Raw genomic sequence first — 14,592 nt, 5'->3', positions numbered from 1 at the left:
GGTGTAAAAGTCAATTTATTTTTTCATTTTTTAAAAGTAATTTTATTGCTACATTTTAGGTATACAATATAATGACATTCATTATTGGAAATTTGCAACTTTACATAATCTCTCTTGGTTCTTATTTTTCCCCCATCCCTCTGCCCTACATTCAACCCCTCCATTCCTCCCTATTCACAGACTTTGTTTCTATTTTTCTTTTTCTTATATTAATTTCATTCCTTTCTTTCCTTTCAGCTACCCCTCCCACTTCCCCTTCCCCTTTGCAACTTTTCTTCCTTTTTCATATTATCTATTATACCTTTTAGTCCTTATTTACAATTTCAATTTCTCACACTAGAGAAAATATTTGGTATTTACATGTATGTGTCCTATTTATTTCACTTAAGAGTATGGCATCAAAGTGCATTCATTTAGCTATAAATGTTTCTATTTTCTCATTTTTTGTGGTAATTATAAATTGTGCTGCTATGAACATGAGTGCACATATTTCTCTGAGGTATGATTCTTTTAATTCATCGAGGAAGATACCCAACAGGGAAAGAGCTGGGTCAAGTGGGACTTCCAGTCCTAGTTTTTTAAGGTATCTCCATTCTGATTTCAACAGTGGTTGCACTAGTCTACTCTCCCACCAACAGTGGAGAAGGATTCCTTTTTCTCCACAGCCCTGCCAGCATTTCTTATTTATTTCTTGATAGCAGCCATTCTTTCTGGGGAGAAGTAGAATCTCAGCATTGTTTTCATTTGCATTTTTTCATATGTCTTTTTGCTCTTTCTACTTCTCTGTCTGAGAAATGCCTATTCATTTCAGATGCCCATTGTTGGATTGATTCTTTAAATTTGGGAGGTCTGATTTTTTAAGATCTTTATATATTCTAGATAGTAGAATTTGTCTGAGGAGCAGCAGATGAAATTTTTTTCCAAATTGTGGGTTGTCTTCATACTGTTGGTGGTTTCTCTTGCTTTGCAGAAGCTTTTTAATAAGAAGAGATCCCGCATGTGGATTTTTTTTTTGTGCTAGTTCACAGGCAACTGAGGTTTTGTTCTTAAAATCTTTTCCTACACCAATCTCTTCATGACTTCTACCTAACCTCTGTTCCAGCTGGTCCAGCCTTTCTGTTTTAATATTTAGACCTTTAATCCATTTCAATTTTAATTTAGTCTATGGTAAGACATATAGGTCTAGTTTCAATCTTTGGCAAGTTTAAATCCAACTTTTCCAGCACCATTTATTAAAGAGGCTATCTTTCCTCCAATGAGGGTGTTTGGCTCCTTTGTCAAAGATGAGGGGACTGAATCTTTCTGGAGTTGTTTCTTCACCTTCTAATCTGTTCCACTGGTCCTCAGGTTTGTTTCTTTGCCTGGACTATGCTGTTTTTATCACAGTAGCTTTGTAATATAGTTTCAAGTTGGGGGTTGTGATAACCCATACTTGTCTTTATTGCCTAGAATTGCTTTTGCTATTATAGGTCTCTTGTTGTTCCAAATGAATTTTTGGATTGTTTTCTCAAGGTCCATGAAGTATGCTGCTAGGATTTCAATTGAGATTACATTGAATCTATATAGCATTTTTGTAAGTATGGCCTTTTTTGCTATGTCGATTCTGCCTACCCAAGAGCAATTGATGTTTTTCCATTTTCTGATACCTTCTTCAATCTCTCTTTTCATAGTGCTATAGTTTTCAGAAAAGAGGTCTTTGGTTTCTTTTGTTAGGTTGATTCCTAGGTATTTCAGTTTTTTGGATGCTATTGCAAAAAGAATTGTTAGCCCTATTTCTCTCTCCGTGAGTCTGTTGTTCATGTAGAGGAAAGCTATTGATTTTTGTGTGTTGACCTTACTACCCTACTGAATTTGGTTATTAAGTCTAGAAGACTTTTGGTGGAGTTCTTGGGGTCTTCTATATAGAGTATCATGTCATCTGCAAATAATGACAATAGACTTATTAATTCCTATCTTTATTCCTTTTACTACTTTCTCTTGTCTAATTGCTTTGGCTAATGTTTCCAAAATGATATTTAACAGGAGTGGTGATACTGCATATCTTTGTCTTGTTCCTGATTTTAGTGTGAAGGATTTCAGTTTCTGAGCATTTAGCATGATATTGGCTGTTGGTTTTTCATAGACGGTTTATATCAGATTGAGGTAGAGATCATCTATTCCATTTTTTGTAGGGTTTTATCATAAATGTTTGTTGGGTTTTGTAAAATGCTTTTTCTGCATCTATTGAGAAGATCATATGGTTTTTGTTCTTGGCTCCATTTATATAGTGTATTACATTTATTGATTTCCATATGTTGAGCCATTCCTGCATCCCTAGGATGAATCCCACTTGGTCAGGTGTATGATCTTCCTGAGATCTTCTGCATTCTGTTTGGCAGTATCTTATTAAGGATTTTTGCATCTATGTTCATTAGTGGGTTTGGCATATAGTTCTCTTTTCTGATTGGCTATTTCTCTGCTTTGGGGATCAAGGTGATGCTTGCTTCCAGGAATGAATTTGGGAGTACTGCTTCCCTTTCAATTTCATTGAAGAGTTTAAACAGTATTGGCAGTAGTTCCTCTCTAAATTTCTTGTAGAATTCAGCATTGAAGTCATCAGGATCCAGACTTTTCTTATTTGGAAAGTTTTTAATTATGTTTTCAGTTCATTGATTGATATTGGGTCTTTTGGAATTTTTAGGTCTTCTTCATTCAACTTTGGTAATTCATATGTATCTAGGAAATTGTCCATTTCTTCTGTGTTTTCCATCTTATTGACGTAGAGGTTCTGGAAGTAGGTATTGATGATCATCTGGATTTTTGCTGGGTCCTTGGTAATTTCATCCTTTTCATTCCTAATTGCATGGATTTGGTCAATTTCTTTCCTTTTTCTGATAAGGTTGGCTAAGGGTTTGTCAATTTTGTTTATTCTTTTGAAGAATGAACTCTTGGCTTCATTGATTTTTGGTATTGTTCTCTTAGTCTCCATTGAGTTGATTTCTGCTTTGATCTTCATAATTTCCTCCCTTGTATGTGCTTTGCATTTGTTATGCTCTTCTTTTTTCTAGAAGCTTGAGATTCAGCATCAGTTTGTTTAATTGGGCTAGCTCTTTTTTCCTAATATGAGTATTCAATGCTATGAGCTTCCCTTGTAAGACTGCTTTCATTGTGTCCCATTGATTCTGATATGTTGTATTGTCATTGTCAATTAATTGTAGAAACTGTCTGATTTCTTCTTTGATTTCCTCTGTGACCCATTGGTTATTCAGAAGTGTATTGTTCAATTTCCATGTGTTTATGAACTTCTTGCCGTTTCTTTTGCTATTGATCTCCAATTTCATCACAATATGGTCTGATATATACAGGGGATAACTTCAATTCTGTTGCATCTATTTAAACATGTTCTATGAACCACTATGTGATCTCCTTTGGACAATGACCCATGTGCAGATGCCAACGATATGTATTCTGATTTTGTCGGGTGGAAGTCTCTGTAAACATCTGTTAAATTCATTTGTTCAAGAGTTTGATTGAGTTCTACTATTTTGTTGCTTAGTTTTTGTCTATTGATCTATTTGTTACTGTGGAGTATTGAGGTCCCCCACTACTGGAGTATTAGTATTCATTTGACTTTTTAATGTTTGTAAGTATTTGTTTTATATACTTGGGTGCACTAGTGTTTGGTGCATATATATTTATGATTGTCATCTCTTCCTCTTGGATTGTTCCCTTTATATGGATATAGTGTCCTTCTTTGTCTCTCTTAATCAGTGTTGGTTTGAAATCCACTTGATCTGCACAGAGGATAGGTACTACTGCTTTTTTTCAGGTTCCTGTCACATGGAGTATTGTTTTCTACCCTTTAAATTTCAGTCTATGTGTTTCTTTTTCAATTAAGTGTGTTTATTGTATGCAGTATATTGTTGGATCTTGCTTCTTGACCTAGTCTGCCGGTCTATTTCTTTTGATTGGTGAATTGAGACCATTATCATTGAGGGTTATAACTGATACATACTAAATTAACATTGTCATGACTTTTTCTTTTTGTTGGATTCTCCCCCTTTGCATTTAATTTCTAGATTTTTCCTGATGGATTCCTTCTGCTGTGCTTCCTGTGGTTATGATTCTCATAGTATTTTCCTAGGATATTGTCTAAAATTTTTTGGAGTGATGGTTTGATATTCATAAAGAAAGGTGCTCTTTGTCATGAAAGTATCTTATTTCTCCATCCATTTTGAAAGATAGTTTTTCAGGGTACCTCAATCTAGGTTGGAGGCTCTTTTCATTTAGGGCTTGAAATACATCACTCCAAGCTCTTCTTGACCTGAGGGTTTGCATTGAGAAGTCTGCTGTGATTCTGACAGGCTTTTCTTTGTATATGATTTGTTTCTTTCTCTAACTGCTTGTAGAATTTTGTTCTTCTGTTGGGTTTCTGGAATCTTAACTATTATATGCATATATGTAGCTTTTTTTTCTTTTTGATCAAGGCTTGTTGGAGTCCTATATGCTTCGCTTATCTGTATGTCATGTTCTTTTCTCCTTCTTGTGAAGTTTCCTGCCATCACTTCTGTGAACAGTTTTTTATCTGCACTCTCTCCTGTTTCTTCATTTACTCTGATCAGTCTTATATTATTTTTCTTTGCATCATCTAGCAGCTGCTGAATTGATTTCTTGTCATCCCTTACTATTTTAAAGCAATTTTTCTTTTCCTGGTCCCTAATTGCAATCTTATCTTCTATATCTGAAATTCTGCCCTCACAATGGTTCATTCTGCTTCGTGAGCTTTCAGTGAAGTTTTTAATGTCTTGGAAATATGTTTGCATCTGTTTTATGGATTCCATTTGTTTCCTATGTTGGGATTCCATCATGTTCCTCAGCTCCTCCATTTTTTTTTTTGTCAGTGTCCCCTCTAGATTTATTAATCATGTCTTGCACTATGGGCACAATCTCTGCTATTATCTGAGAAATTATTTCCTATTTCATTTTCTCCAGATCCTCTTTTGTTACCATTTCAGGGAGTCCAGTTGGTTGAGTATCAGATTGCTCCATCTCATTTCTCTTTGGGGTTGCTTTAGGTGAACTGCAAGTCTGATTTTGAGACTTGTTCCTGTGTGTCTTCTCATTTTAAAGGGGGAGGGGTGCTGCTGGCACCTGTGCAGCTCACCTCCTTCTTACTGGGGGCAGCTCTGTTCCTTAGCTCTGGGGGTCATGGTACTGGGTCCTCCTGGGAACTGGGTGGCAGGCATCCTCCTGAGTGCTGGGGACACCTGTGCTCCTTGGTGTTCTCAGGAGGCAATGGTTATGTATTGTGGACAGGGCACCAGAGGATGCAGGATCTGTAGGAGGAAGAGCCAATGATCTGGTCTGCTCAAGGTAGGACTTAGGAAGGGATCAGCTCTTTAGGGACCTTCTTTTTCATTTTTTTCTGGACTATAATTTAAAAGCAAAACTATATAGCCCTTTAGTTGAATAGTTTATACATAATATATTTGGAAAAATTGAACAGTCAACAAATATCAAGGAGAAAACAAATCACTTTGGTAACAACTGCTTAGTGAAATATTACTTTGGGATGTTTGGTATTTTGATATGATCCTTGATATTTGTGATAATCTCAGTAAATTTGCAATCTAAGTGCAAATAATGTGACATAGAATGTTCATTATCCAAATTAAGTGGATTTAGTCTTCACATGTAGCTAATGTGTTTGTGCCCAAGTTGAAGTCATTTATTTTCTTCCCACTTAGCAGAAGCCAATAGCACACACTTCTAATTGTCTACCTATTGAGAAATCTATTCATATTGCTTGACAAACAAACACACAAATGAAACACAAATGTGATAATTTTAGTTCTAATTTCTAAGAGGAACAGTAGGAGAAAAAGGTTTGAAGATAAAAGAATTTACACGTAAGTGTAGCATATGAATTAGACTTAATAAGATCTAATGTTTGTAATGAGAAAACTGAAAGCTAAAGTAACAGAATTTCTCACTTAAAACTTTACAATCAGTGGACTAACTTTAGTATAATTTTAGAGTAATCATAGATTACCAGCACATTGAAATTTTGTGAAAAGAAAATGTATTTCTTCCATTTCTTTCCTGCTGATTTTGTCTTTCTTACTCTCTGCTTGGGGGCCTGAGAGAGAGCATGGGGTGGCTGCCATAATGGTCATTCCAGTGATTGATGCCCAAATTTGAAACCTTCAGCTTTGGTGCATTCTGTTTCTTCTTGATTAAATTTTATTATCAGAATGAACATGATCCATTTTGATGTGTCAATGAGTATATGAAAAAGAGATATAGCTAAAATGACCTCATCTAGTTGAAAAGATGAAGCTCTTCTATACACATTGTGTCTGCTGAATATTCTATGAGATCTGCACTACATTGTTGATCTGCTTCTCCTCTGAGGATTACGATCAGTAGGAGTAAATGGACTTAATCTGACTTTAATAAGTTGATAATAATTTGGAATTCAGTGGTGGAGTCTATGATGATAGGTGTGGGTCATAATTTATTCTACCCAAGATGTTCTAATGTAACACCTTGTTGAATTCCCAATGGATTATGCACACATTTTGAAACAGTTTCAATTATCTTGAAAAACCAAATATGAAAAGAATAGAAAATGAAATGTAACCATAATACATATATATAACATAGCTTAAATATAAACAATATGCATAATGTCATAATAAGTCCATATTAATTAAGTTTTCTGTTATTGGGATAAATGTCTAGCATTCACAACTAAAAGTAAGAAATGGTTTGGCTCATGGTTTCACAGGCTTCAGTCCAGGTTAGACTGGTTCTGCAGCTTAGGCTGAGGCATCATAGTGGAAAGATGTGGTAGAGAAAACTACTCACTTCATGCCAGTCCAGAAGCACAGTGGATTGGAAGGAACAGAGAGGTTAGGTGTAGGAACTAGATATAATCCCCAAGGTAGCACCCCTGTGACACATCCAGAATTGTGTTTTAATAATCTGTTGGATAACTCTTAACATAGTCAAGTTTACAACTTTGATTAATGGGTTTTGGAGTTCTCAGGCTCATCTACCCATGTTATTACCATTGTTATGTCAGGAAATAAACTCTTTTTAGCTTGTTCCTCATAGTGAAGAATACTGGCACTCACATACCTCCTTGGATACATCCACAACCTTTTCTGAGTTACAGTTGTGGGGATAATAGTTCCTATTGAAGCTAAATAGATCTGTAAGCTTGCCTTCTGATCATGGAGGCTTAAGTGGTCAGAGTTTTGAATAGTTAAGTTGTTTTGTTTTGTTTAGTTTTTCACATTAATGAGTTGGGCAGACCAGGCTTATAATTTCTTTATATATATTATGCTAGCAGAATTTTTAAAAATTTTCCTATTTGTCTATATTTCAGGGTCTCTAGTTCAAATTTACAGCTCTTAGTAAATTTACTTTACTTCTTTCCCTTCTCAGCATTAAGCTTCTCCCTGTCAACATAATAGTAATTATCCTAAGCCTAACAGTATTTCAAATGTAACATAAAAATTATTAAGGAAGATCTTTCTCAGAAGGCTATCACAACACAATGAGCAAGAAAAAAATACAAAAGGAACTTCCTCTCAGAGAGTAGAATGCAATTTTAATTATAAATCGCTGCCTCCCTCCATCAGGGCAGCTTTGCAGTATCTGCTCAGATAAACATTCTGACTTGAAAATAGTACTGAAGGAAACTTATTTACACTTTTAGTTTTTCACACCAGAGAAACTATTTGGTATTTATGTGTGTCCTATTTATTTCACTTAACAGTATCGCCTCAATATACATCCATTTAGCTATAAATGTCTCTAGCTTCTTGTTCTTTTTTTATATATGTAAGTTGGTACATTTCAGGTATACAATACATTTACATTTATCATTGGATGAATGTAGCTGTATTGTATACCTAAAATGTACCAATAAACTAAATGGAAAAAGAAAAGATACACCATGTAAAGGCACAAGATCCCAACGAGGAATGTAACTGTATTTTATACCTAAAATGTACCAATAAACTTAATGAAAATATTTAAAAAATAGTACTGATTGCTGTGCATTTCTGACTTTTTCTTTTTATAAAATAAGACATATGATTTGAGTTACCTTGTCTCTAATAAATCTATGTGTAATGGGATTGACTATGGAAGTGGAGTATAATATTTATTTTTAGCTTAATAGTTCCCATGGGATGAAAAATATAAGGTTTCTTTTTGTGGTTTAGGTGTTGTTATAAAATTTCAAAAAATATAATGGAGACAAATTGAATATTATCTAGGAATAATATCTTTGCTTGTTTATAGTGACTGTATGTCTTTTACAGAAGTAAATTTGTTCTATGTACAAGAGAAAGAATAAAATAGCTACTGGATGTTCATGAAGGTGAATGATGGCAGAAGATAGATGTCCACCAGTGTCATTTATTTTTACTCTGTGTGTATTAAACTATGTGTCATAGACTCTTTTGGAATGGAATACACAGAGAATTAATATATTCCATTTCCAAACTTTCTCATAAATTTCTACCATGATAATTCAGAATAGTTTTGCCTTTCTATAGAGACATCTGAATTACACATTTAAAGTATAAGAAATCAGTAATGCCTAGAGAAGAGTGGGCAAGGAAAATTTGTGTTGAATTACAGTTATAGGAAGTAAGTATTGTCTTTATTCATTTCCTACTGATGTAACAAATTTCTATAAGTGTTGGGTCAAATCAACACAAGTTTACTATCTCACAATTTTGCAGGACAAAATTTGGAAATGAATCTTAGGGTCAAAATCAAGTGAAAGGAAGTGTTCTATTCCTCCTGAAACATTTTAGGTACATTTTAAGTATACAATATGATGACATTCATCACTGGGAATTTGTACATTTATGTAATATATCCTGGTTCTTATTTTTTCCACAGCCCCCTGCCCTCTCTTCACCCCCTCCACCCCTCCCTATTTACAAAGACTTTGTTTTCATTTTTTCTCTTTCTCATATTTATTCCTTTCCCTTCTTTCCTATTCATTCTTGTAAGAATCCGTGTGATTACTTTGGGCTCACAAAGACAATCCAAAATAATCTTCTCATCTCAAAATTCATACTGTAAACACTTTTTCTATGTAAGGTAACATATTCACGATTGCAGAAGTTATGACATGACATCTTTGGGCAAGCTTTATTCAACCTAACCTAATGTTAGACTTCATTGTGGAATATCTGGGCATTGTTTTTAACTAACATTTATTTTCCTGGTTTATATAGGGTAATGATAGGTGGTGATGATTTTGGCATTTCACAAGTTGAGTTTGAAATATCAGGGGCAATAGGAATAAAAATTGTAATGTGTGGACCTAGAGTTTAGAATCAAGACATAAGCCAATAGCCCCTTGGTGACAACTCATTTAATCTGTACATGTTCTCCATTAATATATTTCATGGTTCTTGGTACCTCGGAGGGGCTTTCCCTCATTAGAAATAAGCAAGGACCAAACAAGCACAAAGTATCCCTTACATTCAACTATTAGTAATATGAAAGTACCCAATTGCCTGACAGAAAAAGATTAACATATGAAAATACTACTCAGAAAATATACATATGTACTAAGAGCAAAAGTTCAAAAGGCAAAATATCTGAATTATTAATGTTTAAGTAATCAGTGACAAAAGACAACGAACAACGATTGTGAGAAACCACTTTTAGATCATTTGGAAGATAATGAGAAGAATATAGCACTCCAAGTACCAACAGGAAAAGTGCATTTTATTAAGATTTTTGGTTCATTTGTTTTGTTTGTTTTGTATTTTTTTTTGAAAATTACATTTTAATAACTACTTTGAAGATAACAATATCAAATGATCTAAAGTATTCAAGGGTGATATATTCTAAGAAATATTCACAGGAATAGAAAGTGTATGTGCCTTTAATGATGAGACAGGTTTCCATGGAAAGATAGTTCATCTTACTTATTGTAGCAATGCAGAGAATTTAAAATTTTAAAAAAGTATGTAAAATTATTTTCAGTAGCTTATTTAAGAAAGTGAAAATTGTTCTAGTTTGCTTATTGGAAAAAAGCATAATGTAAATGAACATATTTTTAAATGAGTGAGATCTTTAACCACGTCTAAAAAAGTTGAGAACAAGAAATGATATAGGAGAGAAAGGCAATAGTTATTTATTGGTGTCACCAGGGGATAATAGTCTTTTATGCTGTGTTTGTCAAATGTTAATAATGTTCTTAGAAAAGTCTCTGTCATGGTTCTTTGCCTATCGTGCAGATATGGTAAGAGAAATTATTTGAGGAAATTAGACTATTTCAGATACTGTGAGTAGGTAAATAGAGAATGATTCATGGGCACTATGATGCCACCTGTCTGCCTAAGAAGTGATTTTCTCCAGATGCATTTAAAAACTGAGAGAAAAAGCTGAGAAACCAATATTTAGACTTTCACAAAATTCCAATTTTACTGGCAGTATGTAATAGAAATGCAAATAAGAAAAAGAATTTGAGCATGTTGTCAAGAGAAAGATAAAATGACATACCACAGAGGGTTTTTTAAATAACAAAGATAGAAAATATAGTAGTGAGATGAGAAGAAACTAATCAATGTGGAGGTTTTATTTCACTAATAGAATTTGAGGGCTAGGAGAGAAATTGCAAGACAGGTGTAATGGGCAGTCACATGTGAGATGTACAAGAACAGGTTTGGAGGAATGAGTGCGAGGGTTGATTTCAAGAGTCCAGAATTGATATAAGATCCAAGTAAGCAGAATAAAGTGAGCAGAAAAACACACACAAAAAGAGCAAAAAGCAAAAACCTCAAGTAAATATCCACTTTATTCTTAAGGCTTATATAAATTAAATACCATAACAATTCTCTTAAAATCTGTAGGACTACAGAAATTTTCTATCACAGCTTGATTATAAAATAATTAGTTGACAAGTTTATCAAATTAATACCTGAACCTGAGGAATGCAATTTATTGTCTGTAGAACCCAGACATCTAAACAGATTTTCTGCAAATAGATGGCTGACAATATACTTAATCTAATAAAAAATGACTACCATGTAATCATAAGTGTAAGGTAAAATTACAGACAACTTAATATATATTAACTAACAATAGAACCAGCTCAATTAAGGGAGATTTTTATGAATATTTATCAGTGTGTCCTGAGCTTTTCCCAGAGATCTTGTGCTATGACAACACTGAATATTTTGAATTAGATAGCAAGTATATCTTTATTTTTTTCTTTTTGGAGACAAGGTCTTGCTACATAGTTCAGGCTGGCCTTGAACTTGCTGTGATCCTTCTGCCTCAGCCTCCTAAGTGCTAGGGTTACAGGAGTGTAGCACCATGCCTGGCAGCAAATAGATCTTTATAACACTGATGAGCATCAATGGGCCTCAGCTTGTTCTCATCAAGAATATTTAGGCAAATTTCATTATTGTGAATCTGTATAGAAATGAACAAATTCTCATTTATAAATCAATTCTTTTGAAAACTTGATGAAAATAAGCATGGGAAAATTCATATACTTGAAATTAAGGGTCATCTATATTTAACAAAAAACTGGAAAAGAGGAGTTCAGGCTCTCCAACACAAGAAAAAGATAAATGTTTAAGGAGATGGAAATGCTAATTACATTGATTTGGTCACTAGTTATTGTACATGTGTATCAAATTGTCACACTCTATCCTAAAAATATCTAGAAGTATTATATCCCAATTTAAAACAAAACTATTAAGGATCAGATTATTCCCTTCAGGTTTTTATTTGCCTAAGTACCTTCTTCATTCTTTATATTTTTTATGAAATCAACTTCAACATTTATGGAAAAATGAGTTTCAAACTGACATGAAAATATAACAAACATATATGAATATATATTTATTTATTTATTTATTTATTTATTTATTTAATCTCTACAGTCTTTGGAGGCATGGACAAGGTCAAATCCTGAAGTTGTAAAGAAAAATTTATGAATTAGTGTATGGGATGATAAAAAGCAGTATGGTGATTCACCTGTGAGATATGACCAATATATGCAGTTAATATTTTTCAATATGCCATTATTATCCTTAGAAAATGCATGTAATTAAAAACACAATGACTGCTGCTACCCAGTGCCTTCCAGAAAGAAACCAGGCTAGTGAGAACATTAAGGTGCCTCTTCATCTACTGTGTTCACAGTATCTGGAAACTTGAGACTTCTGGGTCTTCCCAAAGTCAAAATAACAAGAAAGTAAATGATTTAAATCAATTCAGGACATCAAGGCAACCATGACACACAACTAAAGATAATTACTATAAAAGATACTGGCAAGACTATGGGGTAAATAAGTTCAAAGAAAGGTTTTTGAAGGAGTTTAATGGCAAAATGTCTTTTAGTGTAAATTTTTTTAAAAAATGTAAACATTCATCATATTTTGCATCACACATCCTACTGATACAATCAAAGTGTATTGACTGTGATGTGCCTGAAGGTGGAGGTCTATTTTCTTCCTATGTTCCATACCACTGTCAAGCTGTGACATGGGATGAGAAACAGGCATGTTTCCAAAGCGCTCCATTCTGCCTGGCACACGTGCCAGCCAAGCATAATGGGTCCTGAAGTGTGCCCCCTGTTCTGTGTGAGGCCCAGCTGCCTCCTTTGTTTTCCTTTCTCCCATCTGAGAGCCAGCAGGAATTCTAACCGGCAGCCTTGGAACAAGCAAAATCAAAGCATCTCTAGGAATATGAGACAAGGCTAAGTCCTCATCCCTTTGGTTACCTTTCTGTCTCTGACAGTGCTCCTCTATAATTATTAAGTGTATTGTTTAATGAGAAATTATTTTATCCAAAATAGCTTCTGAAAACCACATTGCTACATGTAATCCAATTCAGCTTTCCCAATTTAAGGATTTGGACATTAAAATAGATTTTTAAAACAGTGTTTCTCTCCTTTCATTTTTCATTCCATTTGCCATTTGTGGCTCTATCACCTTAGAAACTTGAAGGAAGGAATACAGAAAATCAAGGTTTAGAGAACTGTCTTGTTTAAAATGTTTAACAAGGCAATGGTCTGACAGGGAGGAGGGTGGTGCAGTCTCGGGGGTGCTGTGGAGACTTCCACCCAGGACAGTTCTCCCTCCTTGGGCCTCTCCCCTCCTGCCTTCCAGTGTCCTAGCCTCTGAGGCCTCTCGTAGCCAATACTGTGGGGCAAGGTGAGATCAGGCCCGGGGAGGGTGATCACGCTGAGGAGCCACAGTCTCTAGCAAGATGACAGAAGTCCTGACAATAACTGACTCCCAGAAACTGCTACACCAGCTGAATACCCTGTTGGAACAGGAGGCTAGATGTCAGCCTAAGGTCTGTAGCTTGAGACTAACTGAATCTGCACATGCTAATGACCTTAGAATGACTGCAAGACTGACGGACTTTGAAGTGAAAGATCTTCTTAGTCTAACTCAGTCTTTGGCTTTGATATGGAGACATTTTCTCTAGCTGTGAATTTACTGGACAGATTCCTGTCTAATATGAAGGTACAGCCCAAGCACCTTGGGTGTGTTGGACTCAGCTGCTTTTATTTGGCTGTAAAATCAATAGAAGAGGAAAGAAATGTCCCATTGACAACTGACTAGATCCAAATAAGTCAGTATCGGTTCATGGTTTCAGATTTGATGCGAATGGAAAAGACTGTATTGGAGAAGGTGTGTTGGAAAGTCAAAGCTACCACTGCCTTTCAATTTCTACAACTCTATTATTCTCTCATTCAGGAGAGCTTGCCATTTGAAAGGAAAACTAGCCTAAATTTTGAAAGACTAGAAGCACAGCTTAAGGTATGTCACTGCAGGATTGTATTTTCTAAAGAAGAGCCTTCTGTGTTGGCCTTATCTATCATTGCATTGGAGATCCAACCACAGAAGTGTGTAGTTAACAGAAGGAGTAGAATGTCTTCAGAAACATTCCAAGATAAATGGCAGAGATCTGACCTTCTGGCAAGAGCTTGTATCCAAGTGTTTAACTGAACATTCATCAAACAAGTGTTCCAAACCAAATGTTCAGAAGTTAAAGTGAATTGTTTCTGGGCATACTGCAAGGCAACTGAAGCATAGTTACTATAGAATAACTCACTTTCCAACAATTCTTGAAATGGTTTCTTAATTGGTAATTTTGGTTGTTATTCTCTGTATAGAGAAAATTGTATAATTTTCTTCTACAATTGAAGTATTGAAATATTATCTTCAAAATAGACCAACTGGATTTGGAATAGCAAAAGGGAAAAACTGTTATCACCAACCTAGTAAGGTAATATTTGAAGCCATTTGCTATATATAAGGTACAATACCCTAAGGGCCAGGCATGGTGGTGCATGCCCATAATCCTAGCACTTGGGAGGCTGAAGCAGGAGGATCATCATATGAGTTTGAGTCCAGCCTGAGCTACATAGTGAGTTCAAGTTCAGCCTAAATTACATAGTGAGACCCTGTCTCAAAAAAAAACTTAAAAAAAAACCAAAACTCTTAGGAATTTCCAATCTCTGATATATATGTTAATGATTTCATTAAATTAGCAGCTTAGAAAACAACGTCCTCTTTAATAATCTGAATCTATAAGGTAGTGCTG

General features: G+C 34.8%; 1 pseudogene; it reads left to right on the top strand.

Moving 5' to 3' along the window:
• Positions 1 to 13,245: 13,245 nt before the first annotated feature.
• LOC147829810 (cyclin-G1 pseudogene) lies at positions 13,246 to 14,130 on the top strand (annotated as a pseudogene).
• The last annotated feature ends 462 nt before the right edge of the window (positions 14,131 to 14,592 follow it).

The sequence above is a fragment of the Heterocephalus glaber genome, unplaced genomic scaffold (genome assembly GCF_053883595.1).
Source record: "Heterocephalus glaber isolate CG9 unplaced genomic scaffold, H.glaber_assembly_v1.0 deba00000470, whole genome shotgun sequence".
In the NCBI taxonomy this organism is placed as follows: Eukaryota; Metazoa; Chordata; class Mammalia; order Rodentia; family Bathyergidae; genus Heterocephalus; species Heterocephalus glaber.
This window is presented reverse-complemented; position numbering and strand designations above follow the sequence as displayed.